A 12,060-nucleotide genomic window follows, 5' to 3' on the forward strand; every position below is an offset into this window, starting at 1 on the left:
TTACCAATAGAGATACTATCCGCCCTTTGGGAATTGTTAGAGATGTTGAAGTCTTGTGTGGTAAAACTAAGTATTCTACTGATTTTCTCGTTCTTGCTACCACACAAGATAGCTTTTGTCCCATCATATTTGATAGACCTTTCCTCAGTACTGTTAAGGCTCGGATTGATTGTGTGAAATAAATTGTGACTGTTGGCTTTGAAGGTGTGTCACATGAATTCAATTTCTCCAAGTTTGGTAGACAACCTCATGAAAAAGAATTGTCTAGTAAGGATGAAATTATTGCCCTATCTTCTATTGTTGTGCCTCCTACTGATCCTTTAGAGCAATACTTGCTTGAGCATAAAAATGATATGCATATGGATCAAAGGAATGAGATAGATAGAGTTATCTTTGAACAACATCCTATCCTTAAGAATAATTTGCATGTTGACCTACTTGGAGATCTACCCCTACCAAAGGGTGATCTTGTGTTTGAGCTTAAACAGTTAGCTGATACTCTTAAGTATGCTTATCTCGATGAAAAACAGATATATCCTGTTATTATTAGTTCTAGCCTTTTAGAGCATGAAGAAAAGAAATTATTGAAAACTATGAGGAAGCACCGTGCTGCTATTGGATATACTCTTGATGATCTTAAGGGCATTAAGCCCACTCTATGCCAACATTAAATTAAATCTGATCCTGATTCCAAACCAGTTGCCGATCATCAACAAAGATTAAATCCTAAGATAAAAGAGGGGGTAAGAAAAGAAATACTAAAGCTCCTGGAAGCAGGTATTATCTATCATGTTGCTCGTAGTGATTGGGTAAGTCCGGTGCATTGCGTCCCTAAGAAGGGAGGCATTACCGTTGTCCCTAATGATAAAGATGAATTGATCCCACAGAGAATTGTTACTGGCTATAGGATGGTAATTGATTTTTGGAAATTGAATAAAGCCACTAGGCAAGATCATTACCCTTTTCCTTTTATTGACCAAATGCTAGAAAGATTGTCTAAACACACACACTTTTGCTTTCTAGATGGTTATTCTGGTTTCTCCCAAATACCTGTTGCACAATCTGATCAGGACAAAACCACTTTTACCTGCCCTTTCGGTACCTTTGCTTATAGTCGTATGCCTTTTGGCTTATGTAATGCAGCTGCTACCTTTCAAAGATGTATCATGGCTATATTCCCTAACTTTTGTGAAAAGATTGTTGAGGTTTTCATGGATGATTTCTCCGTTTACGGGTCTCCTTTTGATGATTGCTTGAGCAACCTTGATCGAGTTTTGCAGAGATGTAAAGATACCAACCTTGTCTTGAATTGGGAGAAGTGCCACTTTATGGTTAATGAAGGCATCGTCTTGGGACATAAAATTTCTGAAAAAGGTATTGAAGTCGATAAGGCTAAAGTTGATGCGCTCGAGAAAATGTCGTGCCCTACAGACATTAAAGGTATAAGAAGTTTCCTTGGTCATGTTGGTTTCTATAGAAGGTTGATTAAAGACTTCTCTAAGATTTCTAGGCCTCTTACCAATCTCTTCCAAAACATATTCATTTTGTTTTTGACGATGATTTTGAGGAATCATTTGAAGTACTTAAGAAGGCCTTGATAACTGCACCTATTGTTAAACCACCTAATTGGAACCTACCTTTTGAAATTATGTGTGATGCTAGTGATTATGCTGTTGGTGCTATTCTAGGACAAAGAGTTGATAAGAAATTGAATGTTATTCATTATGCTACTAAAACTCTAGACAATGCCGAAAGAAACTATGCTAATACTGAATATGAATTTTTAGCAGTCGTGTTTGCATGTGAAAAGTTCAGATCTTATATTGTTGATTCCAAGGTTACTATTCACACGGATCATGCTGCTATTAAGTATCTCATGGAAAAGAAAGATGCTAAAGCTAGACTTATCAGATGGGTTCTCTTGCTACAAGAATTTGATTTGCATGTTGTTGATAGGAAGGGTGTTGAGAACCCCGTAGCAGATAACTTGTCTAGGTTGGAGAATGTTCTTGATGACCCACAACCTATTGATGATAGCTTTCCTGATGAACAATTTAATGTTATCAATGCTTCACGTAGTACACCTTGGTATGCTGATTATGAAAATTATATTGTTGCTAAGTATATACCACCTATTTTCACATACTAGCAAAAGAATAAATTCTTCTTTGATTTGAGACATTACTTTTGGGATGTTCCTCACCTTTATAAAGAAGGAGTAGATGGTGTTATTAGACGTTGTGTACCTGAGCATGAATAGGGACAGATCCTACAGAAGTGTCACTGCGAGGCTTAAGGAGGACACCATGCGGGAGATAGAACTGCACACAAGGTATTGCAATCCGGTTTCTATTGGTCTACTCTCTTCAAGGTTGCCCATAAGTTTGTCTTGTCTTGTGATGAATGTCAGAGAATAGGTAATATTAGTAAACTTCGGGAAATGCCTATGAATTATTCACTTGTCATTGAACCATTTGATGTTTGTGTTTTTGATTATATTGGACCTTTTCCAAAGTCTAACGAGTATACTCATATTCTAGTTGTTGTTGGTTACATTACTAAGTGGGTAGAAGCTATCCCAACTAGTAGTTCTGATCATAACGCCTCTATTAGGATGCTTAAAGAAGTTATTTTCCCTAGATTCGGAGTCCCTAGATATTTAATGACTAATGGTGGTTCACATTTTATTCATTGTGCTTTCCGTAAACGCTTGCTAAGTATGATGTCAACCATATAATTGCATCTCCCTATCATCCTTAGTCCAATGGTCAAGTAGAGCTAAGTAATAAACAAATTGAACTAATTCTGCCAAAGATTGTTAATAGGTCTAGAAAGAATTGGTCTAAGAAGCTTAATGATGCACCATGGGCTTATAGAACTGCTTATAAGAATCCCATGGGCATGTCTCCGTACAAAATGGTTTACGGTAAAGAATGTCATTTAACTCTTGAGCTAGAGCATAAGGCTTATTGGGCAATCAAAGAGCTCAACTTTGATTTCAAACTTGCTGGTGAGAAGAGGTTATTTGATATTAGCTCACTTGGTGAATGGAGAACTCAGGCATATGAAAATGCCAAGTTGTTTAAATAAAAATTTAAGAGGTGGCATGTCAAAAGGATACAAAAACGTGAGTTCAATGTAGGTGATTATGTCTTGCTACACAATTCTCGTTTCAGATTTTTGGCAGGCAAGCTTCTCTCTAAATGGGAAGGTCCTTACATTGTCGAAGAAGTGTATCGTTCCGGTGCCATCAAAATCAACAACACGGAAGGGAATTTTCCGAGAGATGTAAATGGGCAAAGAATCAAGCATTACATCTCAGGTACTCCCATAAATGTTGAAAGCAATATTATTAATACCATAACTCCGGAGGAGTACATAAGGGATATTTATCATCCCGTTTTAGTCTGCAAAAACGAAGAGGTATGTGATTCGGGAAGTAAACCGACTCCAAAACTTTTCCAGTAGCAATTTTTCTCCGTTTTGGAATTTTTGGAAAAACAGAAAAAATTAAAGTAGTCCGGAAATAGCACGAGGAGGCGAGAAGCCTGCCAGGCGCAGGCTACCCCCCTGGCCACGTCTGGGTGGCTTTTGAGCACCTCGTGTGTCTCCCGTACTCCGTTTCTGGTGGAATACTCCTTTTGGCCGGGAAAAAATTATTATATATTCTCCCGAAAGGTTTGATCCTTGTATCACGCAAATATCCTCTGTTTTCGTTTTGAGCTGCTGTGCAGACAGATCTAGATCGCTATGGCGTCCCCAAAAGTTCCGAAGGAGAAGTTCCTCGAGAAGATCATCACTCCCTACCTTGCGGGGGTGCTGCAACACCCTCAATCTATTTAGATGCATGAGGACGTGCTGCACATCCGTGATGTTGAGGGGCCCATGAAGACCGGAAGCGTAGAGACGAGGCTCTAAGCAATGGAGCAGCAAGTCTTCAAGTGCCATGGGATGGTGGAACGCGGAATCAATGCCAACCACATGATGATCACGGAGTTCACCAACCAGCACAAGATCGATGCCAATGACATCGGGAAGCACCTCTCCATGCTCTATGCCGTAATTGATCACCTCCAAGCCCATATCTATGACCTGCAGAACCAAAACTGTGACGATGAGTATAGATTTAAATCAATACGGTTGGCTACAGATTTGAGGATTCCGGAGACTCGATCATCTTTCGATGATGGAGCACCTATGCCTTGGAAGACGGAGAATCAATCCCAGACTGCAACAACTCCACCACCGTCACCTTCGAAGGAAGACAATTGAGCACGGGTATGGGCACTCCCCTTGGCTTGTACCAAGCTTGGGGGAGTTGCCCCGGTATCGTATCACCATCACATCTTTTGCCTTTACCTTTTTCTTAGTTTGATCCTTTTTGGTTTTATCTTTTTCTAGTCGAATAAAGTTCTTAGTATGACTTAGGCTTGAGTTTTGCTTTGTGTTACCCCCAATGTATTCGCGTTCGTGAGTCATATAATAAAGAGTGTTTTAGTTAAGGGCCTTGGTTCATGTCATGATCTAAAGAAAGGAATAATAAAAGAATAAAAGCATGAAAGATCATGTAATTACCTTATGGGAAGTGCTGGCTTCATATATAAAAAGAATGTTGATTGAAACTTGTTGTGGGTGGAGAATAGTAGACCTTGGTCATTGTTGCAATTAATAGGAAGTAATAAAGAAAGAGAGGTTCATATATAAATATATCATCTTTGGCACCGTCTATGATCGTGAACACTCATTAAACTCTTACATGCTTAGAAGTAGATGTTGGACAAGGAAGACAACATAATGAATTATGTTTGCTTGGTTCCGAACAATGTTATATGACTAGAGATCCCTTAGCATGTGGCGCTTGCTTCCACCTCATATCAGCCAAAACTTCTGTACTAAGTAGAGATACTACTTGTGCATCCATAAACCTTCAACCCAGTTTGGCCATGAGAGTCCAACATACCTACCTATGGATTGAATAAGATCCCTCAAGTAAGTTGTCATCGTTGCAAGCAATAAAAATTAGTGTGTGGAAAATAAGCTTTGTACGAACCTGTGATGAGGAAGACATAAAAGCGACAGACTGCATAATAAAGTTCTTTATCACAGGAGGCAATATAAAGTGACGTTCCTTCAAACTAAGAGGTCACACATCCAAAACTCAAAAGCGCATGACAACCTCTGCTTCCCTCTGCGAAGGGCCTATCTTGTACCTTTACTTTTTATCCTTAAAAGAGTTGTGGTGATCGACACCAATTGCTTATTTCACCATTATCTTGGCAAGCGTCATGTGTTAGGGAAAGATCTATATTCATATGTCAACTTGGAAGTAAGTATTCATGAATTATTATTGTTGACATTACCCTTGAGGTAAGTAGTTGGAGGCGAAACTATAAGCCCCTATCTTTCTCTGTGTCCAACTGAAACTTTGATCACATGAGTAACACGTGAGTTTTAGCAATTGTAGAAGACGAAAGGATGATTGAGTTTGTGGATTTTCTTTACAAGCTCTTATTTGACTCTTTCCGATGTTATGATAAATTGCAATTGCTTCAATGACTAAAGGATATTGGTTGTCAATTTTCAATAAGGTTCTTGATCCATACTTTACTTTGTGAAGGAATTGTCACTTTAGCATAAGAGATTATATGACGATATTCCTGTTGTAAATATGATCATGATGCATGCATGTCCGTATTTAGTTTTATTGACACCTCAATCTCTAAACTTGTGGGCATATTTATTGATCTCGGCTTCCGCTTGAGGACAAGCGAGGTCTAAGCTTGGGGGAGTTGATACGTCCATTTTGCATCATGCTTTTATGTTGATATTTATCCCTTTATGTGCTGTTATTACACATTACGGTACAATACTTATGTCTTTTCTCTCTTATTTTATAAGGTTTACATGAAGAGGGAGAATGCCGACAGCTGGAATTCTGGGCTGGAAAAGGAGCAAGTTTGAGATACCTATTCTGGACAACTCCAAAAGCCGTGAAAATCAACGAGGAATTATTTTGGATTTTATAAAAATACTAGGCGGAAGAAGTACTCGAGGGGAGACACCAGGAGGCCACAAGCCTGCTAGGTGCGCCCTACCCCCTGGACGCGCCTGGGTGGCTTGTGGGCCCCCTGTTACCCCTCCGGCTCCCATATTCTGCTAAAAGGAGGGTTTCGTCCCAGAAAAAATCAAGAGAAGGCTTTAGGAATCACCGCACCCACGAGGCGGAACTTGAGCAGAACCAATCTAGAGCTCCGGCAGAGCCGTCCTGCCGGGGAAACTTCCCTCCCGGAGGGGGAAATCATCGCCATCGTCATCACCAACACTCCTCTCATCGGAGGGGACTCATCTCCATCAACATCTTCATCAGCACCATCTCATCTCCAAACCCTAGTTAATCTCTTGAAAGCAATCTCCGCCTCACGACTCCGATTGGTACTTGTAAGGTTGCTAGTAGTGTTAATTACTCTTTGTAGTTGATGCTAGTTGGATTACTCGGTGCAAGATCATATGTTCAGATCCTTAATGCTATTAAATACCTCTCAGGTCATGAACATAATTATGCTTTGTGAGTAGTCACTTTTGTTCCTGAGGACATGGGATATGTCTTGCTATAAGTAGTCATGTGAATTTGGTATTCGTTTAATATTTTGATGCGATGTATGGTGTATTTCATATAGTGGTGTTATGTGAACGTCGACTACATGAAACTTTACCATTATTTGGGCCTAGAGGAAGACATTGGGAAGTAATAAGTAGATGATGGGTTGCTAGATTGACTGAAGCTTAAACCCTACTTTATGCGTTGCTTCGTAAGGGCTGATTTGGATCCACTAATTTAATGTTATGGTTAGACTTAATTTTAATTCTTCTTTCGTAGATGCGGATGCTTGCGAGAGGGGTTAATCATAAGTGGGATGTTTGTCCAAGTAAGGACAACACCCAAGCACCGGTCCACCCACATATCAAACTATCAAAGTGTTGGGGAACCTCAGATGGGAAACAAAAAATTTCCTTCTAGCCCTTACCCTTCTTGAAACTAGTGGTTTTACTAACCATCAACAATTGATGCTCCTTCTTGATTTCTACTTTTGCAGTGTCAAACATTGCGAATCACTCAAGGATCATCATATCTATCCTTGATTTGTTTATAGTTCATCACTAAGCTCTAGCAGCTTAGTGGCAGTGACTTTGGAGAACATTCACTATCTCATCTGGAAGATTAACTCCCACTTGATTCAAGCGATTCTTGTACTCACACAATCTGAGAACATGCTCAACGATTTGAGCTTTTCTCCTTTACTTTGTAGGCAAAGAATCTTGTCGGAGCTCGTATACCTATCAACAAGGGCACGAGCATCAAATCTCAATTTCATCTCTTTGAACATCTCTGATGTTCTGCTATGTTTTCAAAACGTCTTCGGTGCCTAGCTTCTAAGCCATTAAGTATTGCGCAATGAACTATAATGTAGTCATAAAAGACGTGTATGTCAGATGTTCCTTACATCCACAGACGACGCCCGAGGTGCAGCACACCGAGTGGTGCATTAAGGACATAAGCCTTCTGTGCAGCAATGAGGACAATCCTCAGTTTTACGGACTCAGTCCGCAAAGTTGCTACTATCAACTTTCAACTAAATTTTCTCTAGGAACATATAAAAACAGTAGAACTATAGCGCAAGCTACATCGTAATTGGCAAAGACCATTAGACTATGTTCATGATAATTAGTTCAATTAACCATATTACTTAAGAACTCCCATTCAAAAAGTACATCTCTCTAGTCATTTGAGTGGTACACGATCCAAATCCACTATCTCAAGTCCGATCATCACGTGAGTTGAGAATAGTTTCAGTGGTAAGCATCTCTATGCTAATCATATCAACTATATGATTCATGCTCGACCTTTCGGTCTCATATGTTCCGAGGCCATGTCTGCACATGTTAGGCTCATCAAGCTTAACCCGAGTGTTCCGCGTGTGCAACTGCTTTGCACCCGTTGTATGTGAACGTTGAGTCTATCACACCCGATCATCACGTGGTGTCTCGAAACGACAAACTGTCGCAACGGTGCACAGTCGGGGAGAACACAATCTTGTCTTGAAATTTTACTGAGAGATCACCTCATAATGCTACCGTCGTTCTAAGCAAAATAAGGTGCATAAAAGGATTAACATCACATGCAATTCATAAGTGACATGATATGGCCATCATCATGTGCTTCTTGATCTCCATCACCAAAGCACCGGCACGATCTTCTTGTCACCGGCGCCACACCATGATCTCCATCAACGTGTCTCCATCGGGGTTGTTGTGCTACTCATGATATTACTACTAATGCTACGTCCTAGCAATATAGTAAACGCATCTGCAAGCACAAACGTTCATTTAAAGACAACCCTATGGCTCCTGCCGGTTGCCGTACCATCGACGCGCAAGTCGATATTAACTATTACAACATGATCATCTCATACATCCAATATATCACATCACGTCATTGGCCACATCATTTCACAAGCATACCGTGCAAAAACAAGTTAGACGTCCTCTAATTGTTGTTGAATGTTTTGCGTGGTTGAAGTGAGTATCTAGTAGATCGCATCTTACTTACGCAAAAACCATAACGGAGATGTGCAAATTTCTAATTAACCTCTCCAAGGACCGCCTCGGTCAAAACCAATTCAATTAAAGTTGAAGAAACCGACACCCGCCAATCATCTTTATGCAACGATGTTGCATGTCAAGCAATGAAACCAGTCTGTCGTAAGCGTAGGAATAATGTCGGTCCGGGCCGCTTCAATCCAATAATACCGCCGAATTGAGAAAAGACTAAGGAGGGCAGCAAATCGAACATCACCGTCCACAAAACTCTTTGTGTTCTATTCGAGATTACATCCACGCAAGAACCTAGCTCATGATGCCACTGTTGGGGAACCTAGCATGGGATACAAAAAATTTCCTACGCGCACGAAGACCTATCATGGTGAGGTCCATCTACGAGAGGAGATTTGGATCTACGTACCCTTGTAGATCGTGCAGCAGGAAGCGTTAAGAAATGCAGTTGATGTAGTGGAACGTCCTCACGTCCCTCGATCCGCCCCGTGAACCGTCCCACGAACCGTCCCGCGATCCATCCCACGATCTGCTCCGATCTAGTTCCGAACGGACGGCACCTCCGCGTTCAGCACACGTACAGCTCGACGATGATCTCGGCCTTCTTGATCCAGCAAGCAAGACGAAGAAGTAGATGAGTTCTCCAGCAGTGTGACGGCGCTCCGGTGGTGGTGAAGGATCTACTCCTGCAGGGCTCCGCCCGAGCTCCGCAGAAATACGATCTAGAGGAAAAACCGTGGTGTTTGTGGTCGGGCTGCCGTGGCAAAAGTTATCTCAAATCATACCTAAATCACCACTATATATAGGAGGGAGGGAGGGGAGGAGGCGGCCTCAAAACCTCAAGGTTTTGCCGAAATTGGAGGTGGAGGAGTCCTACTCCAATCCTACTTGGAGTAGGATTCCACCTTCCCACTTGAAAACTCTTTCCAACTTGTGTTTTTCCTTCTCAAACCTTATGGGCCTTAGTAGGAACTTGTTCCAGCACAATAGGGGTTGGTTTATATCTTCCCATAGCCCATGAGACCCCTTGGGGCGTGACACCCCTCCTGATGGTCCCTGGCACCCCTCCCGGCACTCCTGGTACACTACCGATGAGCCCGAAAGCATTCCGGTAATGCCCGAAAACCTTCCGGTAACCAATTGAAGTCATCCTATATATCAATCTTCGTCTTCGGACCATTCCGGAAACACTCGTGACGTCCGTGATCTCATCCGGGACTCTGAACAACATTCGGTAACCACACATATAACTCAACTATACAAAAACATCATCGAACCTTAAGTGTGCAGATCCCGCGGGTTCGAGAACTATGTAGACATGCCCCGAGGTACTCCTCGGTCAATATCCAATAGCAAGACATGGATGCCCATATTGGATCCTGCATATTCTATGAAGATCTTATCGGTTGAACCTCGGTGTCAAGGATTCATATAATCCCGTAAGTCATACCTTTTGTCCTTCGGTATGTTACTTGCCCGAGATTTGATCGTCGGAATCCGCATACCTATTTCAATCTCGTTACCGGCAAGTCTCTTTTCTCGTTCCGTAATACAAGATCCCGTGACTTACACTTAGTCACATTGCTTGCAAGGCTTGTGTGTGATGTTGTATTACCGAGTGGGCCCCAAGATACCTCTCCGTTACACAGAGTGACAAATCCCAATCTTGATCCATACTAACCCAACGGACACCTTCGGAGATACATGTAGAGCACCTTTATAGTTACCCAATTATGTTGCGACGTTTGATGCACACAAGGTATTCCTCCAGTGCCAGTGAGTTATATGATCTCATGGCCATAGGAACAAATACTCGACACGCAGAAAACAATAGCAATAAAATGACACGATCAATATGCTACGTTAGTTTGGGTCTTGTCCATCACATGATTCTCCTAGTGATGTGATCCCCTTATCAAGTGACAACACTTGCCTATGGTCAGGAAACCTTGACCATCTTTGATCAACGAACTAGTCAACTAGGGGCTCACTAGGGGCAGTGTGTTGTCTATGTATCCACACATGTATTTGTTTTTCCAACCAATAAAATTATAGCATGGATAATAAACAATTATTATGAACAAGGAAATATAATAATAACTAATTTATTATTGCCTCTAGGGCATATTTCCAACACAAAGTACCGAACGTGAATCATATGAACATGACGAAAACTAGCTTGACAGAAATTCCTATGTGTCCTCGGGAGCGCTTTACCTCATATAAGAGTTCGTCCAGACTTGTCCCTTGCTACAAAAGGGATTGGGCCAACTTGATGCACCTTTTCTACTATTGTTACTTGCTACTCGCTACGAATTATCTTATCACACAACTATCTGTTACCCATAATTTCAGTTCCTGCAGAGATTACCTTGTTGAAAGCCACTTGTTAGTTCCTTCTGCTCCTCGTTGGGTTCGAGACTCTTACTTATCGAAAGGACTACGATAGATCCCCTACACTTGTGGGTCATCATCCTCTTCGGTCCATTGGAAGTTTTGAGTCTTCTTTTGCAACTTGAGAGCGGGAGGGCCTTATCGCCAAGGCGAGGGATGAACCGGCTTAAAGCCGCCACGCAACCTGCCAATTTCTAGATGTGCGGTAGCTCTGTCGGGATAGCGAGTGCGGACAATGCTCGGATTTTGGCTGGATTGGACTCGATTCCGTGTTGTGACACAGTAAACCCAAGAAGTTTATCGGCTGGAACTCGGAAGACGCATTTGTCCATATTGAGCCTTATGTCGTATGCCCGTAGGCTGGTAAACGTTTCTCTTAAATCGTCTGCTAGTTGGCTAACGTGGTGGGTCTTGACGACTACATCGTCCACGTATGCCTCCATGGTTTTGCCAATTTGTTTTTCCACACATGTTTGGATCATGCGCTGGTAAGTGGCGCCCGCGTTTTTTAACCCGAAGGTCATTGTGTTGAAGCAGAACGACACGTATGGGGTTATGAAGGCAGTTGCCGCGTGGTTGGATTCCTTCATTTTGATTTGATGGTATCTTGTGTAGGCATCGAGAAAGCACACGGAGTCATGTCCGGCTGTTGCATCGATGATCTGATCTATTCGGGGTAACGGAAAGGTGTCCTTTGGGCATGCTTTGTTAAGGTCTTTAAAATCAACATATAGCCGCCAGGATTTATCCTTCTTTGGTACCATGACCAAATTTGCCAGCCAGTCAGGGCGTTTGATGTCCCTCATGAATCTGGCCTCTAATAACTAGGCCAGCTCTTCCCCCATGGCTTGACGCCTAGGTTCATAAAATCGTCACACGGTTTCCTTGACCGGCTGATATTATGTTCACGCTATGTTCAACCAGCCCCCTGGGCTCCCTGGCATATCCGAAGGATGTGACACAAATATGTCCTAGTTCTCGCATAGGAAGGCACATAGTGCTTCTTCTACTGCGGGTTCCAGGTGGGCTCCAATGGATTCGGTTTTATTGGTCTCC

This window comes from Hordeum vulgare, chromosome 5H, assembly GCF_904849725.1.
Source record: "Hordeum vulgare subsp. vulgare chromosome 5H, MorexV3_pseudomolecules_assembly, whole genome shotgun sequence".
NCBI lineage: Eukaryota > Viridiplantae > Streptophyta > Magnoliopsida > Poales > Poaceae > Hordeum > Hordeum vulgare.